Here is a 17,877-nt window from a genome sequence, read left to right as displayed (position 1 = left end):
TTTTTTCTTAAGTTCATGACTAACTCGCTCTCATGACTGATATATTTGACTCCCAGTTTTTGCATATTAAGGCAAGCCACAGTGACACCAACTTTTGCTATCTTCTGTTGCCTCCCACCACACTTTATCAGAAATTCATAAGCATGCTGCCTACCTCAGCAGTCAAACCTCCCTTTTGCAAGGCAGCAGAAATGATCATTTAGCCCACAGCTATCTGTCTTGTTCTTCAGGCCCAGATGAGAGCAGGTAGCTACATTTCAGCCACACTGCATTTAGAGTCCATCACCTCATCAAAGCCGCTTTCAGCAACAGGTTAAACTAAGTTACTGAACCGCATCACAGTGTGGGCACATGTATGAACATCTATGTAGGATGTATATACATGTTTTTGCTGGAGAGGCAGTACCTTCTGGCCAAAGGGTGGGACCAAAAGCTGGATATAAAGACTGGGTCAGAACAAAAGCTTAATCAAGTCTGGAGTCTTCTCTGAGAGCAAGCAATGCTAGAGACTGAGAAAAACAGTATAATGAGCAGCACTGCTATTCTGTGCGGCATCTCCATGTTTGTACTCCCATATTCAGCTGACAAGCATTCTGAGAACTTCTAAGCTGGCATCACACCCTGACATTCGTATTTAAGGTCTGGAGGTAAGTCTTGAGTGCGTTCATGACAATGACAGACAATATGTTGTTACCAGTGTCCCTCACTGCTCTGTTACCCTGCAGCCCTGTAGATACCACACTGCCATCACCAGTGACTGAGCAGAAGCCTTGCAGCAGGGCTTGCAACCTCTGAGCATTTAGGTTTTCCAGACTTGCTTTGTTTCACTTTCTGTTGACCTGCCTGCAACTTTGTTTTAGCCTGCAATTAAACTTGGTTCATCTATGACAACAATTTTTTCCAACTCCACAATGTCTGTGACTGATTTGGTTTTATTTTTGTTTAAATTTGCATGGTACCATCACCATTTTACAACTCAACACAATGATTGAGTGTAGAAAAATAAAGGTCTGGTATGATAGCAGAGGTCTACAGACTTGGAGACATAGGATGGAGTAGAAGCATGGTCAAAAAGAGAGAGGGTACAGAGCTGGCACTTGGAGGGACTGTGGCAATAGCTCATCCATGGTCACTCATAGAACTGCAGACTTAAGGCTGGGCAAAATTGGCTCTAGAGCAATCAATTGTATGTATGGCATCACATAAAGTAAATCTGGATGTAACTCAGAGCTGCAGACCAATGAAAAGAGAGCCAAGTTTAAAAGCTTGTCAGCAAATATAAAAATGACCCGAAGTGGATCCTAGAGTGGAGAAGAAGAACCTACCAACATGAACATCATATTCCTCAGATATTCAGATCCTTCTGATGTGACGTCCTCTGGATGTTGCCAGCTGCTAAAATACTTCCACATACCTACCCACCAGGATGAAACCACCTTACAGACCAGAGGGGAAGGAAAAAGGTCAGCATTACAGCATGATAGAGCTTTATGTGTTCAACACTTTATGTGTTCAATGAATTTAACTGCATAGTTATTTATTGAGATTTTCCCTATACAGAAGCATATTTCTTTTCCAATAATTATTGGATCCAGCCAAGTAATGATTCCTAGATCAGGCTGTAATGACTTTCAATAATAATAAAACAACTATTTGTCTTTAGATATAACAGGGGTTTCATCTTTGCCCTTATATAAAAAAGATTCTAAGAGCACCTATGTGGAATTTTCTGCCATTCTTCACTGTTTACATATACCAGCAAATGCTGCAGTCCCGTGCTTTATGAGATAATTTCTTCAACAGTTAGGAGCATTAATTTTACTGTTTCCAGCCTTTTTGGGTCCTGTAGATCTCCTCAGCTTGATTTACAGATGTTTTATAGACTAAGGATGCAAGAATGAGAGCTAGCCATAAGAGGCTAGTCAGGACAGTTTGTGACCATTTGGATAATTTCCTCGTTACAAGCACAATATATTTGCTTCCACTGAAAACATATGATTGTCTGCCCACAGAGATATCACTGTGAATCACGGACATCACTGTAATACATCTTTGTCAAATAATTTTTTTAAAACAGCAAATGTCACAAAACTCAACTTTTTAACTTTTAGAAGTGAAATAAGCTAGAACTGCTTGACAAAACTAAATGGGACATTATTAAACTCAGTTATCAATAGCTTTCAATCTTTTCTGATTTGAAAACACCCTGAAAATTTTCCAGTGGAAGAACAAGCTAATTTAAAGCTACTGATCGTGGGTTGCATTCCTCAGTCACTTCCCACCAACTTTATTTGCATAGTTCATGGACAATTTAAAACCATCATCTTCAACATTCTAAGAATTAAACAGTTGTTTCCATCTGCTCAGAACTACACAAAATATTCACCTAACATTCTAAATTTTCCCATGTTTGATCTCAATTTAGAAGCAAATTTGTATTTGGAAAGTGTGAGAAAATGTCTTTCTGGGTATTTTCCAGTTCTGAAAAGGGAACGTTTACTAATACCTTTCTTTATGTAATTAAGAAAGAAAAAAGAACCCTATCTTTTTTTGAGAATGCAATCATTTATTCAACAAAGAAAACAAAAAAAAGTGTAAGTGAAATCCTACAGGGCAAATAGTTATTCATAAAGTATACAGTTACAAACAATTAGTACATTTGCTAATCCAAAACAAAGTGAGTTAGAGAAAAAAAATTAGTCTGGCATTACCTATGTGGAAGAAGTCAGAAACCACTGGTTGAAATGAAGGAGAGTAGTCTTGACATCTTAATACTGAAGCAACAACAGTGTCAAAGCCCTGTGAAAACCCAGCTACTAAAGGATGATGCAGAAAAAGTGGTATTAGTGTACATTCAAAAAGCACTTTGTTAATTCTTCAATTCTGAATGTCTGTGGCTAAGAATCTTCAGAGGGATAACTCTGGAGTAATACAAACAAGATTTTTAAGGAGCACTCTACAGGCAATGAGCTACTAAATTGCATCCTTATTTTGGCTAAGAAATTATCTGAGTGCTAGAGAATGTCAGGTATGCAGCCTCAGTTCACAATATAGACTGTAAAAGTCACAAAAATACTGTCCTCTATCCTTCATTTATACTCTACAAGTTATTATATGACCTAAGTCCCATAAATTGTTTAGCAAATTTAAATGATTGGTACTGTAAATTACAATCTTGCAAATGTATGAGATTTCAGAGATCCAGAGGGGGTGAGAAAGCATAGAAGTTTGACTGTACAGTCAGGCAGAAGATGTAAAAGTTAACATATTTATAACATTTATATAAAAATATATGTCATGAAACTGCAGCTGTGTCTGCCTTTTACAACTGCAGATAAAATTAGATCACCTGGGAGTGGACAGCAGCATCCAAACAGAGTTAAAACATACTCAATTTTTCTCCCCAGTGACAGTCCTGAGGCCCAGCCTGCATAAGTAAGAATAGAATTTACAAACATTTATCCAAATGGATTTTCCTAATGCATTCTGTCATGTTATACAAGGACTCCTTAATGTGCCAAGATTACAGCTCAGAATGCAGGAATCAACAGGGCAAAAGATACTGTGAATTTCTCCTCAGTTCTAGGAAACCAGTGACTATGTGGTAATTGCCCTGTCTGTTTCCCAGGCACTTTTACAAACCAAAATCCTTTCAGTTCTCATGTTCATGTTTTCCTTTTTGATCACTAATATGGAAACTGACATCAGAACAAGATATATCTTACTCCTTTTTTGCTAAATGACTTCAAAGCCAAAACATTAAGTTACAATATGCCAGTGTCATCTCTGTAGTGATGGATGCAGCTGGACAAAGAAGAGATCTTTCCTGTTCTGTGAGGCTCCTATTTAGCAAACTGATTTAGTCTAGTCTAATGAAAGATGTTTTGTAAAGGATGCCAAGTACTTATTGGTACCTATTGGCATGCCGGGGGAAGGGGAAGAAGTACAGTTTTTAAACAAGACCCACAAGAGTGGCACCAGATGACTGGAGCTGTGCTGGGGAAGTTACAAGCTGCTTTAAGACTTGAAGATAAATCATGAGACATTTTTTGTCTGCACTTGCCGCTTCCATTCACTGCATAGCAAGATATCCGAACTTTGAATTACAGGCAAGCTGGAGTACAACTGAGTGCATTTCTCCAACTCCTGAAGTTGAGTAAATACCAACAAACACATAGTAAAACCCAGTCAACTGAAACTACTCATTCCCAGTGTTCAGGGCATCTGTTTTGTCCTTGGTATCCATAACCACTGCCCCTCAGCTTGACTTTTACTCCCAGCAGAGCTTCCTTAAAAAAATACTCCTCAAAACCCTTTTCTTTTAATTTTTTCCTCCTTCCATATCAAATACTATCTGAAAGCATTTATCTCCCAGCCTTCCTTCTCAAAGAAATAGAAGACCCTGTGTGGCAGGGTTGATTTCATAACTACTGCTAAACCCATCAAAGCAAATGGCTTAACACATATAACCCATTGTTTGAGGATAAAATGCACCAACAGGCACCACACAAAACAATGATGACTTGTCATACTTTGAATCCAAAATAGAAAAAGCTTTTCTTCTGGTAGTATATGTTTTTCAAAGTTGATTGATTCATGGAGAAATATCAGGAAATTATTAAAGCTTTTTATTATTATTAAAGTAATTCAGAAACTAAATGCTACTTTTCAAACTATTTTCACTTTTACTTTTCAAACTATTGATATGTGCCACATATCTTAAATATTCATAAAAGACTTCTTCAGAATTTATCTTCAATAGCCATTTATTAATTACCAATTTCTCTAAACCCCGAGTTTACTAGCCAGAAAAACATGACCTGGAGCTAAATACAACCTAGAATACAAGGGAAAAAAAGCCATATAAAAACTGGGACAGATTCTAAATCTAAGGTAGTTGACCATGACTCTAATAAAAAATAAACCTGAAATAACCCTGACACATTTTTACTCTTATCTTCTCAATCCTCCCCTCCTTGTCATCCCTCCTCTTGGACTACCATTCAAAGCACTCTGTTTCCAACAGAACAATCCCCTTCCAAACTACTGACAATTCGGTGCATAAACAGAATTTTTCTTCACTGTGGCAACTCTCCAAACAAGGACTGTGAGATGACCATATGACTGTTTTTAACACAGAACAATAACAACTTAGTACCACTACACAATAATTAATTACAAAGCAGAAGGAAAAGAAAAAGAGAAGCCATACTACTCTCTCCTGATATTCTTCTCTGTACTTAAAAACCTCAGAATCCCAGGCTGATCCCTTATTAATGAACAAATAACTAAAGAACTAAACATAGTGCTTCCAGAAGTGCATTAAAAATGTTTCTTGCTGCGGTGTTTTCCTCCTGCTATTTTATGAAGATTTCTGGTAAAGAGCAAACTGAACAATATCTTAATAGCTGACAAGCCAATTAGAGCAACTCAGGATTTGCAACAGAGAAGAAAGCACATTACTCACCCCTGCTCAAAGGATTCAACTCCTTTTCAAACCCAGTTTTGGGACAAATCACCATCCAGAAAAAGGGCAGCTCTTCACTAACATACAGTTTTAAGTTTCAGTGTTTGTCAAACTAAGGAGGTATCTGGGGCAAGGACTGCCACTGACTGTTAAGTGCTGCACCCATCACTTGTCACTACAGGCACATCAGGGATCTACAACCACAGTTTTCACTTCAGAGCAAGCTTTTCTCTCAGTGGTCATGAGTTTGCTCTCCAGCAGTCAGCTTCTAAATGTATCTTTCTCACAGGCTAAGCTTAACATGCCTTTGTCCAGCCCTACAAATTCACTCAAAGCCTGATTCATCACACAGCTTTCCCTGTGTCATGCAGGGGAACTGCAGGGCAATACAGCAGACAGTAAGCATCATGCTCTGTACGAGTTACCAAAAAGCACAAGCTGACAAACAGCCTAAATCCAAAGAATCCAAGCAATCATTGACCTTCATAAATCTTTAAGCTTGTCTCTAACTGTACATAAAGCATTCTCCAACTGACTACTGTCACATATTATGCAATTATCACTATGCATTCTATGCTGGTTAAATATTTTATCCACGTGCTAAGTGAACACACAAACTCAATCAGTATGTTCAGTTCACATCACCTCTGAATCACACAAGTAGACACTTCTGTTTTGGTATCATAATCTTCTACAATACCTTGTTGCACATAGACATGCATTAGTCCTCTGATGGTCTGCAGACATCCTGTTTGTTGGCTATCACCTAGCTGATATCAGCCACATTTCAAAGCTCCCCATAACTTCAGCAGCAGAGCTGTGGCAATTCATTTCCCATTTTACCAGTCTTTCTGACTTATCCAATACAGCTGTCTCAGACTCCTCTTGTAACACAAGTATTTTGATCATCTCTGTAGTTTTTCACAGAATGGTTTGGGTTGGAATGGATCTTAAAGAACAACTAATTCTGCCATGGGAAGGGATTCTTTCCACTAGACAAAGTTGTTCAGAGCCCCATCCAACCTGGCTTAGAACACTCCCAGGGATGGGGCATCCACAGCTTCTTTGGGCAACTTGTTCCAGTGTCTCACCACTCACACCATAAAATATTACTTCTTAATATCTAATCTAAACCTACCCTCTTTCAGTTTTCTCTATCTCTATTACTGCAAAAATAGTATTACTTCATATACTGCAAAAAGTGTTGCACACTTATTCTAGATCATGTCCCAGCCCAGATGCACCCAGCTGAGATGCCCTCCCTCAACTGGAAATACCTCTTTTTGACATTTGCCTGTACCCCATACATCATTTTCACGATGGTATCAAACTGACAGACTAAAGACAAACTGGAACCCACTTACCCTCATATAGGCCTTTCTCCTTCAAAATCTTCCATTGCTGAACTCCCTCTTCATAGGAAAAGTTGTTGGATTACTTCCTAAGCTGAGGCTGTAGCACCATCCAGTTTCAGGCATTCAGCACTGATGCCAGAGTCAGGTGCCCAGGCTCTGTTAACAGTCAAGACAGAAAGCAGGAATTGGGTGCCTAATTAAAAATCTGCCTCTTTCCACTTATTACATAAGAGCTCAGACTGTCATACTGCTAATTTTGACACCAAGGTTAAACTGGGTAAGAGAATTCATGACAATGTGTGGCCTGACACTTTGCTGGGTTGAATTCTGTCCCTTTAGCATTATCTAATTGTCCAATTAATTGTTTAGTCACTCCATCTAAAATTGCGCACTAGAAATTAATGTCCTCCTCCCATCTGCAAGTTTCAGCTTGCTTTCAATGCATCATGCTAACAATATCAGCTCCAGGAAAAAACAGAACAAAACAAAACAAGCCTCAAGAAAACTAAACAAGCCAAGTCCCAGAGAATAATTCATCACATATATCTACCTCCTTCTGTCTCTCTTGAGTCAGTTCCTTGAGTGAGTTTACAGTTCTTACACTAACCTAATCTTCCTCCACCTTGAACAGTATTTTTGATGCAGCACCATGATGAATGGCTCAGTAGAATCCAGAGAGACCAGATCTAGCCCACTTATTTTTCTAGAAAACCTACTTTCTTATTAAAAAAAGATACTAGGCCAGTTTGAGATGACCTATCTTAGAAAAATAGATTGTGTTTCATCCTCCCTCCACTCAACTCCCCTGCCTTTAATTATGAATTCCTTAAAAAAAATTTCTAAGGTTATTAGGGTCAAATTAACAAGCCTGAAGTTGCCTAAATCACCATTTCCATATAAATAAAATTCAATAGCATGAGTAATAAAAATCCTCTAAAAAGTCTTAGTAACAGATCTATATTTCAATCACACATTAAAAAGTTACCTTTAAGAAATTCCCAAATTGGAAACTCCCAATGGAGCAACTTAAAAAGCCATTCTGACAGCCATCAAGTCTGATTGATTTTAAAATATGAGAGATGCAAAAACTGGATGCTTCTTCTCATAAATGTAAAATCATGAGTAAAACACCCAAGACTTCCTGAAACCTCCTGAGACCACAAAAACACAGGATATAGCTAAAAATCCCTGTATAACTTTATATTGGACTCTGTGATCTTGGGGGTCTTTTCCAGTCTTAATGATTCTATGGGAAGTTCCAGTGTAAATATGAAATGTTTGTGGGATTCTTTTACACAAGCCTCTAAGAGTTGCACATGACCTTAAATTCTCATTATTCAGTACAATTTCATATGTTCACAAACTGTTGCATATGTTCATGTAGGCTTTTCGATTACTCAGGGCACTCGAGCATGCAACATCTGGAAAAGTTTCTGTTATAAAGCATGATGACTTTCTTGATAATATTTAAAGGATTTTAAAAAGAATAAATACACTATTCATTTCAAGAAAACAGTTAACATTCTGTAAGAATTTTTGTTTTCTTCCTCTTGTTTTAGAATTTTGGTATCTCTACCGGATTGACATAAAAATTAAAAAAAAAACCAAAAAAAAAAACCTTAAAAGCACAAAACATTTCCTTAGTCTGCAATTTTAAGCTCTTTTTCTGACCCACATTTGCATTTCTCTGCCTTGAGCTGAAAGTAATCATCTTGTTAAAAGGTAATATTTGTATATGTTGCCTGCTTCAGACAAATCTGGCCTGAATTTTCATATACTTACTGATTCATTCTTCAAACAGCAGAAGTATGAGTTGTGCATCTTGGTGCTTCAGAAGCAGGTTTTAGCTGCCTGCCATGTCACACAATAGTCAAAATAGGCAAGCAGTTAAGATTTCTGCTGAATATCATGGCTAAAAATGTCTAATTGTGCTAAATTAATAGCTATGGGACATCCAATAGGAGAGGTAGAAGTGGGAGGGCAGGCACCAATCTCTTCTCTTTGGTGACCAGTGACAGAATTCCAAGGGAATGGCATGAAAAATGCTTATTTTCTGTGTTGGTAAGGTTAGGTCAGATATAAGGAAAAGGTTCTTCACCCAGAGGGTGGTTGGGCACTGGAACAGCTCCCCAGGGAAGTGGTCACAGCACCAAGCCTGACAAAGCTCAGGAAGCATTTGGACAACACCCTCAGGCATGTGGTGGGATTTCTGGGGCTGTCCTGTGCAGGATCAAGAGTTGGACTTGATGATCCTTGTGGGTTCCTTCCAACTCAGATTATAGTGTCAGCACATGAGCAGATGCATAACCATAAGCTTCAGTTCCACTGAAGCAAGCAGAAAAGTTAAGATTTCTCCTGATGTAGATTTTGAGACACCTGACTTCTTGGGAGACCTCAGATCACTGACAATTGCTTCTGACTTTACTAAGGGCTGCAGATCTTCAGTGTCTACCAAGGACTTTTATTGAGATGTCTGACTTCAGATTAAAGATATGAATTTGAAAATTTTCCCTACCCTCCCCAAAGTTATGACAAATCCTGCACTAAAGTTAAAAATAACTATGAGCCTATGCTGCTATTTATTCTTCAGAGAGTAGCATGCTAGCAATGCCTCAGTCTGAAGCAAACTGCAGATTTTTTTGTCTTTCATTGCAGTGCTTCAAGCTATTGCAGCCCATACGTATGAAAACCATACAGAGTGTTAACAGGTGTCTGTATTGCACAGTCCAGACCTTTAGATGTGGGGAAGTCTGTACCTGAGGACCTACATGGTCACTTTCTATCCTATCTTCTTAGCTAAAAGGAAAATACTAATGGAAGTAGGAAATTATCCATATGCAGAGTTTCCAAGAATGAAAGTAGCATGGTAGGCAGCTGGTTTTGGAGGTTGATTTAGATAGTTGAGATTAAGTGTTAATTCTCTCAGTATGTTTTAGTGAAACAATTATTACTGAATTATTATTACTGATTATTATCTGTGGTAGTTCATCTATGTATCTCCCAAGGATAATATGGACATTATTAACCATTAGGTACTGGACATTTTGTAATTTAAACATTGTAACAGCTTTATAATTAAAATGCAAACACAGGAGTAAAATTAACATGATTGAATTGAATGTAAGCTAGGACAGGATAAAATTCCAAAGACTTTAAAGGGCTTGATGTAAGAATAGCATTTAATTCCAGAAAAGGCTTGATTTTGTGTTTGCACAGAACATAATATAGACAAAATATTTGTAAAAAGAGACAGAAGTAATAAGAAAGAACCAAAGCAATAGCCCACAGATCACTGTCATTTCCAGACACTTAAAACATTTGAAATTCTGCCTCTGCCATCCTCCTATGTGCCCTCTTCAGCTGCTCTCATTAGCTATGTGACATCATGTCCTCTCACTCTTCTTTGTTTCCCTCTCCCTGCATTCAGGCTCTATTCAATACCATTACGCCTTAGTGTAACATACTATTCAAATTCAGTTCTTCATCTCCCTCTTCACTGCTAAAAGCCATGGTTAACCCTGTATACTAAAGCCACCAGTCAGAAAACCCTCTAATGGAATACAGAATATTACAGAAAGGCTAAGTGCCACACATTATGCAATGACTGCACGTGTAGTTATTGCAATTATATATGCCACATTGGCACAGGGCATGAATCAATCTAGCATTAACAAGAGGATGATGAACATTATGGCCTAAGAAACAAGATCACTGCGTATGTAACACAGCCACACAGTCACACATGGCCTGCTCTGCATTTATACTTTACAAACTGGCAAAAAGGAAAAAGAAACAAGCTAGCAAATGCTAGTGGTTTTTGCTAAAAGAAACCCAGACTGTAAAAGCAGATAGTAAACTTGCAGTAAAAGCTAACAACAATAATCATAATGCAGCTTGCTGTGCTTATATTAACCATTACCTCTCCTTAGTCAGTCACCTGTGTTGTTTGTCCACTCATCATCTACTGTACTTCAGCAGGGCACATTTTCTAGAAATGTCACCCAGAAAATTGACTGAAGAGGAAGCTGTTACTTAAAAAGGGTGACATAATCTGTCTCATACACAATTAAGGAGCCTTAATCCAAAAACTTATGTGGAGATTTACACATGTAACGTGGAGTTTGACTCCTAAAAAAGAAGCCACTAAATCTACATCAGTGGAAAGAAAGTATGCATCAAAATGCCAAGCAAGCAGGCAAACAGAAGTGGTGGCATTCTCTTTTCCTTTTCTATTTTCTCTCCAGACCTCCTCTAATACAAAGCTACAATCAGGTAGTGCAACCTGATGAAATATGGAATGTGTTGCACAGCCAGGGCCGTATTTGAGAAACACTTAATTAGGATGATATGCTGTCACTGTAGGGGAGCCCCAAATTCTGGCTTTTAGCTCTATTATTATGTATTTCTTTGCAAGTGTGGAGACAAACGCCAGAGGGGAGAAGTCATAGCTGTCTTTGGGTAGAATGACAATTCTTTATTAATTTCTTCAGCAAGAAGCAGCACTGCATTGGATGGAGATGAAGGATTGCCTGAGGCATTTCTTTTCCAATGCATACAATGATTAATAAAAGAAAGAAAGGTAGTATGAATGACTAGTATTACTGCAATTCCTTTTAAGTCATAGCTACAGGGTCTGGCAATGGTAATTTGCTGCTGGCAACTTTATCCTGGCCTTCTTGGGATGGAGAAAGATCTGTAAGTGCATGCCTTATTCTCAAGTTGTTATTCACTGAGCAGTTCAAGATGGTGAAAGGAAAAAATTATACATAAGCCCCTAGAGCATCCTGTTATGCACTCTATTCCATTCTGTCCCAATTAAATAACTGAGTCCATGGTATCGACCATTTGCTTTCATTTCAGTTGCAGGCACAGTCATGGCAGCACACCTCTAGACTTTTCAGTAATTGATTCTCAGTCTGCATTAAGACACACATTTAACGCAAGAAAAGCAATGCTGCAGGAGAAAGGGCATCTGCTGACTATGCTTGATCTTACAAATGAATTTGATCTCCCTTAGCAGGAGCAGGGGAATAACATCTCTGAGAAGTCAATACACTGAGAAGTCACCATTGACTCTATTCCACCATTCATTATTTGCTGAACTCTGTAACAGGGCACTGAGGGCACTACATCAGGGACAAGGACACTGAGATGTTTCAATTTCTGCATGCAACCATAAGCATCACATTTGACCAAGAGCATCCTGCTTCACCTCTCACTACATCCTACTCCCACACCAGCAAAACTTCCTGCCTCTACCAGAAGACTCATTTTATTAGTCTGTTTCATACTGCCTTGCAGTTCAGGCCACATCCCTATCTCATCAGCTTCTCTTACTCTCTGGAATACCAGAAGCAACTGCTCAGCTCAAAACACAGCTGCTCTGCACACAGGAAGCAAGAGGCATCCAATGACTGAACTTGGGTTGGAAACGTGTGGCCAGGAGTCTTCTTATTTCTGCTAACAGGAGTCCCACCAGGACAGAGATTTCTCTCTCAGGGCCTAGCAATGTTACCATCAGCGTCTGCACGCTGCCATACCACAGGACATAAAGTAGCTCTTCCACTGGGGATAAGCAATACTTGACAAATGTTTGTGAAGTGCCCAGCAGGGTTCAGTTCCCATCCTGAAGGTTACTGCTCTATGCTACAGCAATGCTCAATGACAGGCAGACCTGCCTTCTTCCATCTCTGGACATTTATGGAGAAATACTAAAGAAAGACTGGTTTGTTCCTACAGTAGAAACAGGCATCAAATATTGGCCTTTCAGTGTAGGCTGCAGTTTAAATCTCACAGACTTCCAGAAACACATTTGTCCAAATACAAAGATACCATAATGTCACTAGCTATTGGACTTCCTCACCTACTGTGGGCAATGCACACAAATAAGAACAGAAAACCCCTGGCCAATATAATGAACTACCTACAATATAAAACTTGGAAATAAAAGTGTGCTACTGGTACCAGAACATCAGATCTTGTCAGCACTTCATTATTTCCAAGGCTGAAGTTCCTTTAGATTTCTCAATCTCTAATTTATGATGAATCTTTGAACTCTTGCCTTCAGTGTCAACAGATCATCACACATTACAGTAATAATCACTAAAATTATCTTACCTTACTCCACCTGTCACAAATGAAATTCAGCATGTGTATCCTGTTCTTTTTTTTAATGAAGTCTGAAAGACACAAAAAGGACAAATTATTTCTAACTGAATCAATCCAAATAAACAGGCTACTAGTATAGGAATTTTTTTTTGGGGGGGGGGGGGGGAGGGGAGGGGAGAGGGCAGCAGTGTAGGAACAAAACCCCACTAAAAACCTGTGAAAAAATGCTGAGTGTTAACATTTTATATCATAGCTTCTCTGTCATTTGAAACAAAATTGTTCTTTCAGTTTCACACCTCCACCTCTTTATTTACACTCAGGGAACAAAGTCTCTATAACTGTGAGGGAGCAAATAACTCTATGGATCAAATTTTTTATCTTAAGGTCATGAACTTTTCAAGTAGTATGAAAAAACATGAACTTTTCAAGTAGTATGCTTTCCAGTATAATTTTTAACCCAAAATGTCTACCGTCTTGCTTCAACAGAGCATGTTAGAAATCTTTGACTGTGGTACCAGAAAACTATGGCAAGTCAACAGGTTTCTATGTGGAGAAGATGCTTCTCTATTAAAATGTACAGATGGGGCAACCATATAAATATATACAGAAAGATTAAGATAGGTAAATCCTTAATTCACAGAAAAATGCAGTCATAAGCAAAGCACTCTTCAAAAAATTAAATTCAGGAAAGATTCATACATAAAGCAGCGTTCAAATGTGTGATGCAGTGATCAAGATGCAATTCATGAGTTTACAGCAAAAGTAACATAGGAGAACCAGGACTGAAGTAAAAGAAAGAACTCAAAAAGAACAGAGATAAAACAGCACACAACAGACTAACAAGAACTTCTGCTACCAATTGAGAGCTTATCAGTTGAAAAAAAACAGGAAGAAAAAGGGCCTTTGAGTCAGGTAACACAGCCATAAAAAGGGAGCTACTTCACCAGGGTTTACTAGCCAATATACTCTTGTTGCTACAAGAAGCAGCAATGAAACTAAGTCAGGAACACTCACTACAAGAAGTGTAACACCATCCAGCTCAGTGCGCAACATGTAGAGAAAGACTTGTGCGGACAAGGAAGAGCTGCCTTCTGCAAAATCGCTGTAAAATTCATCAAAGTGGAAGCTGAGATGAGTTACAATTTGCTCTTCACAGATACATGACAAGGGCTTTCAACATTGAGGTGAAAAATGTGTTAAGATAAACAGGATATTAACAAAGTAACAAGCCTAAGCTGAATAATAGCAAGGAAGGAAAACAGTTTAGCCAAGGGTAACCTCGTTTTCTATATAGGAATGTTACGCTGATGTTAACACTAGACTTAACTCAGGAAACTGCATCCAGCCCTATGCTTTAATAGACTCATCGGCAAAGCATCTAAAATCTCTTACAAAATTATACCTCTTTATAGAAGTGACCTGCAAAGCAGCTTATGTTTTGGTCTCTTTTCATCATCTAAGGTGAGGGCAGAACAAACTCAAGGTTCACATATATGACTATCAGTTCAGATGAGAAGTTACAAAGCATTTAATTAACCCTGGCTTTTTGTTCTCCATGAGGACAGAGACATCTAATATTATCTGGAGCTCTTTCCAGGGTAAGTGTGATATGCAATGTCATATATTATTTTAAATAATTTTTATATTGGCATATTAAGTTGCAAAGTTCCAATTTAACATACTTTGTAACTTCAACTGTATTTATTTAGTATGGTTATTTTTTTTCTTTTTCCACTCTAAAAGCAGGGCAAGTGCTGTGAAAGCTCCTAGACACCATGAAGGCTACTCCCAAGACAAGCCATTGCCAGTCACAAGATCAAGGGCTGATACTGTGGATCTACTGCATTAAAATCCTGTAATAATGTACCACCATTAACCTTCAGGACATCTACAAATACAAATACTTCAGCCTGGTCAGTTATTATTTATTTAATTTAAAGGAAGAAATTAAAATGACAGCAATGATAAAGGAATCTAAAAACTCTATTTACAACATTGTTTTAAATGAAACAAACTGACAAAAAACAGATTAGTTCAATGCACGCAGACTGACAAATCCTTTGCAACTTTGTAGCTTAGCTCACGTATCTGTAAAATAGAGACAATGCAACCTAGTAACTACATTGAACCTCTTTGCTGCTAAGTCATATTCATAATTTGTTCATTACCTTCAGGAAGTCACACACATCTTGCAAAGCAACACTGAGATTAGTGATGTGTTTTAAAATCAGCCCATCAGCGAGATATTTTAAAAAATATTTCAGCTTCTGCAGAGAAGGCAAGACCTTCCTAACAATCTCTCTGCAAGTTCTGACCTCCTGCAGATGCCCTCCTGCTCTGTGCCTCCTTCTGAAAGCAACTTGTGTTTCCAACTACATTTACAGAGGCCATCTTTAAACACACACTTCCTCTTTGACACAACCACAGTTTTTAATTGCCCTCCAATTCTGTCGCACTTTGGTACCTGATTAAGAACCATCGAAGTGCAGCTTTATCTAGAACAACTAAACTGAAGACCAGCAGCATATGCCTAGATACTACATTCCCAGAGATGCCAATGGCATTTGAAGATGAATGATTCTAACTGGGCACCAATTCAAGCCACCTTTTTTCACCCTACTTTGTAAAGTTTTTAAATTATATTGCCCTGTAATAGCAGCAAAACTACAGCAGATTGTGGTAATGCACTACTGTAGACTGCAGCAAAGGACTATCTTGACGTGCTCTGCCTTCTGTCTCTGGCCTTTTGCATTAAGATATCTTCATTACAGAAAAAAAAATATATTCTTCTATTAAAGACTGCAGCGTGATTTTGCTTAATTAAAACCACACAGAAATTGTTTCGCAATCAACCAGTGATGGCAGTTCAAACCTCAGAGCTTGCTGCCAGATTTTAAAAGCCATTCAGAGCCTTCACTGTAAGGAAATTATATATAGTGAGGCTTTTTTTCTGCCCAATCACTTACACTGGCATCCAGGGTTACCACACAAACAAGAGGAGAACATCAGTTCTCAATTAAGTCTGCCACGCCATTATTCCAAAGTACTGCAGAAAGTGATGTGCATGACACTATTTTCTGTAGAAAAGCCTCAGTGTGATAAAAACCAAACATAAAAATAACAGGAAGTATACATGGTTCCACTGGAAATCCCTCACTTTCTCCTCCATGTTCCCTTCTTCCTTCTTTCTGACTCACTGGATAGCAACTAAGTCATACCAAGAAGGAAGGCACAACACTTTTCCTTTGCAATTAAATGTGGTGTCAACACCTCTGAACCCATGCAACCCATGGTACCAGGTGTGATTTTGTCTATTAGTTAATCAGGGAAAAACAGAGCTACTTTGACTGGAGGTTAGCCTTGACAGTTTTTGTCCAGGTTCAGTCCAACAGATGTGCTATTCCCCCGAGAGTTTTGCCAATCTAAACTAGGTATAACTGTCTTTTTTTTAAAAAAAAACCAAGCACACTGCATCAAAAGCAAACAAACTAGCAAACAAAAAAAGAATCCACCACCCACCCCCCTTCTCCCCAGAATACTTGGACAGAAAAAAAGAGCAAAACAGAACACTTTGCAAAAGGTACAATGCAAAACCAAAGCTCTCTAACAAGCTCGGGACAGGGAAGGACTGGTTGCTGATAATGCTGCCAAATTTGAGGAGCAAGAACCTCTGCAGCGGACAAGAAGCTGAGGATGAACCACAAGACAGCAGAGCTGCAAACTGACACTCATTCAAAGCAAGTTGTTAGATCTGGTGTAGCTCAAAAGATATTTCCTGTAAACACATTTTAAAGACTTGAGTTTCCAATAATCAGCCTACAAACACAGGCAGCATGTTCTTTTTCTAGCAGACAGAAGGCAGAAAATACTGTGTGTCCTGCTGTGCTCTGTCTGATCTCCTTTGCTTTGGGGCAAATAAAACTCTTTTGCAACTATATATGATATTCTGGACTCTTTCCTCATTCCCCGTTTTGAAATACCAGTTTACAGGAAATATAGGAACATAAAGAAGATAAACTCACTTCATTCTGAGCATATCACTATTGTGATCAATATGGCACCTCTTTTTGCAGTACTTACACAAGACACTGTCACTGTTACACCAAAATATACCCTCCAGAAAAAGAGTGAACTTGCCTTGTCCTCATCTCACTTCCCAGAATTATTTCAGATTTGCTTGCATTATGTATGCAACTTGTACTGTGCACATTATGTACACAACATTAAAATTTTATCTATTCTCAGTTACTGGTTGGGAAGAAATAAAACACATCTGCAACTCTATCACCTGGTTACAGCAGTGCTTTAGCATTCCTAATGTTAGGCTGTGCTCCTGAAGGAGTCACAACTTCTTGTCAGGCAGAAACACAGGTAAAATTTACCTTACCCTGCACCTGATTTTTATGAAAAGAAAATCATAGAACAGAGCAATACCACCCCAGGTTGAATACACAGAGTCAGAACCTCAAGCATGACCAAACACTAGGTCCATTCCTCAACACTGTCAAATACACACCTCCACAAAGTCAGTCTAGATAAAGAGAGCAGTTCCACAAAATGGGAAGCCAGGAAGAGAAGATTACAAAAGACAGTCTCAAGGTCAAAGTGGTTTGCACAAGTGGATCCTGTATTTCATATTCTATTTTATACACTAAAGAGAAGACATGGTTTGATTTCACAAGCATTACTGACCCAACCATCTGCTATGTGTTTATGCAAAAAAGATGAGGTGACACCCAGGACCATGGTGCACCAACTGTGAGCAGTTTTATAGTAGTGTTGACAGTAAATAAATGGTGTCCAGTATCTAAAATTCTTACTCTCTTCTTCCATTTATTCTAGCATTGTCACAGTAAGACACATTTTACCTAGCTACCAAATGCCCACAATGTCTCTCCCTTTTTTTATCATGGGAGGCAAAGTTTTCAAGCTAGATAATGTTTCACT

General features: G+C 38.5%; 1 protein-coding gene across 17 annotated transcripts in view; it reads right to left on the bottom strand.

Annotated features, from left to right (window-relative positions):
• The window catches only part of INPP4A (inositol polyphosphate-4-phosphatase type I A), a 108,621-nt gene that overhangs the window by 56,151 nt on the left and 34,593 nt on the right, over positions 1 to 17,877 (bottom strand). For 14 of the 17 annotated variants that reach the window (XM_088052071.1, XM_014249463.2, XM_088052070.1 and 11 more), the window contains exons 2-3: positions 12,940 to 13,001; positions 6,832 to 6,978 (exon numbers count right to left, since the gene is read on the bottom strand). The gene's annotated coding sequence lies outside the window, so the exon portion shown is untranslated. Of the gene's footprint in view, positions 1 to 1,325; positions 1,437 to 2,711; positions 2,770 to 6,831; positions 6,979 to 12,939; positions 13,002 to 17,877 lie in introns of those variants that run through there. The other 3 variants (XM_088052073.1, XM_088052072.1, XM_088052074.1) reach the window with 2 other exon arrangements.

This window comes from Pseudopodoces humilis, chromosome 2 (assembly GCF_049639895.1).
Source record: "Pseudopodoces humilis isolate 2021_Gansu_Grassland_sample_001 chromosome 2, ASM4963989v1, whole genome shotgun sequence".
NCBI lineage: Eukaryota > Metazoa > Chordata > Aves > Passeriformes > Paridae > Pseudopodoces > Pseudopodoces humilis.
This window is presented reverse-complemented; position numbering and strand designations above follow the sequence as displayed.